This window comes from Rhinopithecus bieti, unplaced genomic scaffold (genome assembly GCF_001698545.2).
Source record: "Rhinopithecus bieti isolate Rb0 unplaced genomic scaffold, ASM169854v2 scaffold_33937, whole genome shotgun sequence".
NCBI lineage: Eukaryota > Metazoa > Chordata > Mammalia > Primates > Cercopithecidae > Rhinopithecus > Rhinopithecus bieti.
In genome coordinates, this window is record NW_016814873.1 from 975,564 (window position 1) to 981,858 (window position 6,295).

The window sequence follows — 6,295 nt, forward strand, 5'->3', positions numbered from 1 at the left end:
GCACAGTGGCAGGCCCCTGCAATCCCGGTGGCAAGCGCCTGTAACCCCAGCCACTCAGGAGGCTGAGGCAGGAGAATCGCTTGAATCTGGGTAGCAGAGGTTGCAGTGAGCCAAGATTGTGCCACTGCACTCCAGCCAGGGCGACAAGAGTGAAACTCCGTCTCAAGAAAAAAAAAAAAATGTTGAAAGAAGGAGCTAGGCTGGGCGCAGTGGCTCACGCCTGTAATCCCAACACTTTGAGAGGCCAAGGCAAGTGGATCACTTAAGGTCAGGAGTTCAAGACCAGCCTGACCAACATGGTGAAACCCCGTCTCTACTAAAAATACAAGAATTAGCCAGGCGTGGTGGCAGGCCCTTGTAATCCCAGCTACTTGGGAGGCTGAGGCAGGAGAATCGCTTGAACCTAGGAGGCAGAGGTTGCAGTGAGCCGAGATCGCAACATTGCACTCCAGCCTGGGCAACAAGAGGCAAAACTCTGTCGAAAGAAAGAGAGAGAGAGAGAGATCGAGACCATCCTGGCAAACACGGTGAAACCTGTCTCTATTAAAAATACAAAAAATTAGATGGGCGAGGTGGCGGGTCCCTGTAGTCCCAGCTACTCAGGGGGCTGAGGCAGGAGAATGGCGTGAACCCAGGAGGCGGAGCTTGCAGTGAGCCGAGATCCCGCCACTGCACTCCAGCCTGGGCGACAGAGCGAGACTCCGTCTCAAAAAAAAAAGAAAGAAAGAAAGGAAAGAGCTAAAATTTGGTGAAATTTAAAAGGGTTGTAGAAAACTGTGAAGTGTTTGTTTTCTTCACTTCACTCTGATTTTATTTACTTATTTTGAGACAGCATCTTGCTCTGTCACCAAGGCTGGAGTGCAGTGGCACAATCACGACTTACTGCAGCCTCAAACTCTTGCGCTCAAGTGATCCTTCTGCCTTAGCCTCCTAAGTAGCTGGGACTTCAGGCATATGCCACCATGCCTGGCTAATTTAAAAAAATTTTTTTTTTTTGTAGACACAGGGTCACACTATGTTGCACCGGCTGGTCTTGAACTCCTGGGCTCAAGTGATCCTCTCACATGGGCCTCCCAAAGTACTGTGATTATAGGGGTGAGCCACCACACCAGCTATCACTCTGATTTTAGAACATAGGACTTGTATGCAAAGGTTAGGATAAGGAACTAAAGATGCCAAAAAATACCCCAAACATTAATTGCAAAAGAAAGACTAATGTTTGGCCAGGCGCGGTGGCTCACGCCTGTAATTGCAGCACTTTGGGAGGCCGAGGCGGGTGGATCACAAGGTCAGGAGATGGAGACCATCCTGGCTAACACAGTGAAACCCCGTCTCTACTAAAAACGCAAAAAAAATTAGCCAGGCCTGGTGGAGAGTGCCTGTAGTCCCAGCTACTCGGGAGGCTGAGGCAGGAGAATGGGGTGAACCTGGGAGGCAGAGCTTGCAGTGAGCCGAGTTCTTGCCACTGCACTCCAGCCTGGGCGACAGAGTGAGACTCTGTTTCAAAAAAAAAAAAAAAGACTAATGTTTGTGAAGAGCTTATAACATAGAAAAATATTTGTTATAAAATTAAAATTAAATGAAAAAGTAGGATGCAAAACTATATAAAAAGTAAGATCTCAACTACGTGGGAAAAAAAGGATAAAGGTAATAGCTCAAAATGCTGATAGTGGTTGTATTTAAGTAGTCTATCTATAGTGATTTTTTTTCTTCTTTTTTACTTTTCTGTCTCTTCCAAATTTTTCTCTACTGGGGGGATTTTTTTTTTTTTGAGACGGAGTCCCACCTGTCTCCCAGGCTGGAATGCAGTGGCAAGATCCCTGCCCACTGCAACCTCTGCCTCTCGGGTTCAAGTGATTCCCCTGCCTCAGCTTCCCAAGTAGCTGGGATTATAGGCACAGGCCACCATGCCCAGCTAATTTTTTTTTTTTTTTAAGATGGAGTCTTGCTCTGTCGCCCAGGCTAGAGTGCAGTGGTGTGATCACAGCTCACTGCAACCTCTGCCTCCTGGGTTCATGCCATTCTCCTGCCTCAGCCTCCCGAGTATCTGGGACTACAGGCATGCGCCACTATGCCTGGCTAATTTTTGTATTTTTAGTAGAGATGGGGTTTCACCATGTTGGCCAGACTGCTATGGAACTGAACACACACACACACACAATTAGCCAGGCATGGCGGCGCCTGTAATCCCAGCTACTCGGGAGGCTGAGGCAGGAGAATCGCTTGAACCCGGGAGGTGGAGGTTGCAGTGAGCCAAGATTGCGCCATTGCACTCCAGTCTAGGTGACAGACTGAGACTCTTGTCTCAAAAAAAAAAAAAAAAAAAAAAAAAAATTCAGACCGGGCACAGGGGCTCCCGTCTGTAATCCCAGCACTTTGGGAGGCCGAGGTGGGTGGATCACGAGGTCAGGAGATGGAGACCATCCTGGCTAACATGGTGAAACCCCGTCTCTACTAAAAATACAAAAAATAAATTTAAAAAAATTAGCCGGGCATGGTGGCGTGCGCCTGTAGTCCCAGCTACTCCGGAGGCTGAGGCAGGAGAATGGCCGTGACCCGGGGAGGCGGAGCTGGCAGTGAGCCAAGATTGCGCCACTGCACTCCAGCCGGGGTGACTGAGTAAGACTCTATCTCAAAAAAAAGAAAAAAAAAATCTCCAGTCTCCTCTTCCATCCATTAATTTTCTCCCCCCCCCCTTTTTATTTATTTATTTATTTTGAGATGGAGTCTCAATCTTGCCCTGGCTGGAGTGCAGTGACAATCTCAGCTAACTGCAACCTCCACCTCCCGGGTTCAAGCAATTCTCCTGCCTCAACCTCCCGAGTAGCTGGGATTACAGACATGTGCCACCACGCCCAGCTGATTTTTGTATTTTTAAAGTAGAGACAGGTTTCACTATGTTAGCCAGGCTGGTCTCAAACTCCTGACCTCAAGTGATCTGCCCGCTGCGGTCTCCCAAAGTGCTGGGATTACAGGAGTGAGCCACCATGCCCAGCCATCCACAGATTTTCACTGTGCTCCTGCGTCAGCCGCTCCAGGTCTTTCAAGTACATTTGGCTGGTCTTCCAGATCGTCACAGAGTGATCTGACGATGTCCAGTCTCATGTCATTCTCGGGCTTGACTAGGCTTCGGAAAACCTGGAGGCATCGCTCTTTTAGGGTATATGCTGGCAGTGTGATGTTGGCAAAAACAGGCTGTCCATCAACATTGGAACATGGCGTAAACAATTCAGTTTGGTTAACCATAAGTTTATTGTGTGTCCTTGCATCCCTGAAGAGCCATGGGTGGCTTCGGAAATTGTGGATGCAGAAGTCCCTGCCAGGCAGCAGCTCTTCATAGCAGTTGAGCCACACAGGCAGCACGATGCGTGGGCTGCGGTTGCAAATGACCAGGGAGAGCTCAGGCGAGTTTATGGAGCGCAGCACAGGCCATGCTGCTCCAGCCGCCATCTCCTCCTCGGCGCCCGACTCTTCCTGGCAGTACTCTTCTGGGCCTGCCTCTTGGGTGCCCGCCTTGGCCTCTAACTCCACCCCGTTCCCCGCACTCCAGGGCCTTGCCTCCGAAGCCTTGACAACTCGGGCCTGCCCATACCAGTTCTTAAAGAAACTACTGCCGGGCGAGGTGGCTCAAGCCTGTAATCCCAGCACTTTGGGAGGCCGAGACGGGCGGATCACGAGGTCAGGAGATCGAGACCATCCTGGCTAACACTGTGAAACCCCGTCTCTACTAAAAAATACAAAAAAAACAAAAAAACAAAAAAAACAAAAAAAACAAAAACTAGCCGGGCGAGGTGGCGGGCGCCTGTAGTCCCAGCTACTCCGGAGGCTGAGGCAGGAGAATGGCGTAAACCCGGGAGGCGGAGCTTGCAGTGAGCTGAGATCCCGCCACTGCACTCCAGCCCAGCCCGGCCGACAGACGAGACTCCGTCTCAAAAAAAAAAAAAAACCTCCTACCTGGGTGGTAAGCAAGACATCCTAGATCAGACAGACTTACTCCCAGCCTCTCCTACCTAGCCCGTCCCACTGAAGAGCTACCTATAGTGGGAGAGATCCAAATGGGATCCCAATAATACAATTGTGATAGGAAGATCCAAAGAGGAATTTGAGGGTATTCCATAAGATAGCACGCCTGAGTGTTCTTTATGTCAATCTAGTATTTATTGGACACTTCATGGCTGGGCGCAGTGGCTCACACCTGTAATCCCAGCACTTTGGGAGGCCAAGGCAGGTGGATCACCTGAGGTCGGGGTTCAAGACCAGCCTGGCCAACATGGTGAAACCCTGTCTCCACTAAAAATACAAAAAAACTTAGCCAGGCATGGTGGCGTATGCCTGTAATCCCAGGAACTTGGGAGGTTGAGGCAGGAGAATTGCTTGAACCTGGGAGGCAGAGGTTGCAGTGAGCCAAGATCACACCACTGCACTCCAGCCTGGGTGACAGAGTGAGACCCCATCTTATAAACAAACAAACAAACAAACAAACAAACAATTATCCAGACGTGGTGGCAGGTGCCTGTAATCCCAGCTACTAGGGAGGCTGAGGCAGGAGAATTGCTTGAACCCGGGTGTTGGAGGTTGCAGTGAGCTGAGATTGCGCTATTGCACTCCAGCCTAGGCAACAAGAGTGAAACTCCAGCTCAAAAAAAAACCACAGTGAAAAAAAACCGCGTCTCACAAAAGCACTTTGGGAGGCTGCAGCAGGAAGATCACAAGGTCAGGAGATCGAGACCATCCTGGCCAACATGGTGAAACCCCATCTCTACTAAAAATACAAAAATTAGCTGGGTGAGGTGGTGGGTGCCTGTAGTCCCAGCTACTCGGGAAGCTGAGGCAGGGGAATCGCTTCAACCTGGGAGGTGGAGGTTGCAGTGAGCCGAGACCATGCCATTGCACTCCAGCCTGGGTGACAGATCTACACCCCATCTCGGAAAAACAAACAAAATACAAACAAACAAAAAATGTAATATTTATTGAACACTTCATTATTCAGGTTCTGGTCCAGGAAGAGTTCACAATTTTATTGTGGAGAAAAGATAGGATATGAGAAAATAGGATATGGGGGCAATACAAGTATTTGTCAAAAGAGGGAGGTGACATCTGGTGGGATGCACTTTTTTTTTCTTTTTTTTATTTATTGAGATGGAGTCTTGCACTGTTTTCTCGGGCTGGAGTGCAGTGGTGCAATCTCAGCTCACTGCAACCTCTGCCTCCCAGATTCAAGCAATTCTCCTCCCTCAGCCTCCCAAGTAGCTGGGACTACAGGTGCCCACTGCCATGCCCAGCTAAGTTTTGTATTTTTAAAGTAGAGATGGGGTTTCACCATGTTAGCCAGGCTGGTCTCAAACTCCTGACCTCAAGTGATCTGCTCGCCTTCAAAGTGCTGGGATAACAGGCACGAGCCACTGCACCTGGCCTACTTTAATCTTATTTTGACTAATAAATGAACATGGTACAAAATTCAAAAGGTACCAAACAGCTCAGTGTGGTGTCTCATGCCTGTAATCCCGGCACTTTGGGAGGCTGAGGTGGAAGGATGTCTTGAGTCCAGGAGTTCAGGACCAGCTTGGGCAACATAGCCTGACCCTATATCTACAAAATAATACAAAAATTAGCCGGGCCTGGTGGTGCATGCCTGTGGTCCCAGCTACTCCAGAGGCTGAAATGAGAGGATCCCTCGATCCTCCTAGTGCACCACTGCACTCCAGCCTGGCAAAAAAGTGAGGATAGCAACAGGAGGCAGACAAATCCTAGGCAGACGGGGGCAGGTTCCCAGTGAAACTCCACCTTCAAGCAGAAAACAGTTGAAAGTCAAGCTACAAGTCCTGGATAAATGCATGGGTGGAATTGAGAACCCCTCTTCCCGTTTGTTGCACTTTCTTCTGATTGATCCCTACCCTTCACCTATTTTACGTATACCTACCCTTCCCTAATTGGTTTGTTACACTGTCATGCCCATCTTTGAATGGTGCTTTTTTTTTTTTTTTTGAGACAGAGTCTCACTCTGTTGCCCAGGCTGGAGTGCAGTGGTGTGATCTCGGCTCACTGCAAGCTCTGCCTCCGGGGTTCAGCCATTCTTCTGCCTCAGCCTCCCGAGTAGCTGGTACTACAGGTGCCCAGCACAACACCTGGCTAATTATTTGTATTTTTAGTAGTGACCGGGTTTCACTGCATTAGCCAGGATGGTCTTGATCTCCTGACCTCCTGATCCGCCTGCCTTGGCCTCCCAAAGGGCTGGGATTACAGGCATGAGCCACCGCGCCTGTTTTGGCCTTTTTTTTTAGCCTTTTTTTTTTTT

The 6,295-nt window shown here is 49.3% G+C and overlaps 1 pseudogene; it reads right to left on the minus strand.

Moving 5' to 3' along the window:
* VHLL (VHL like) lies at positions 3,010-3,555 on the minus strand (annotated as a pseudogene).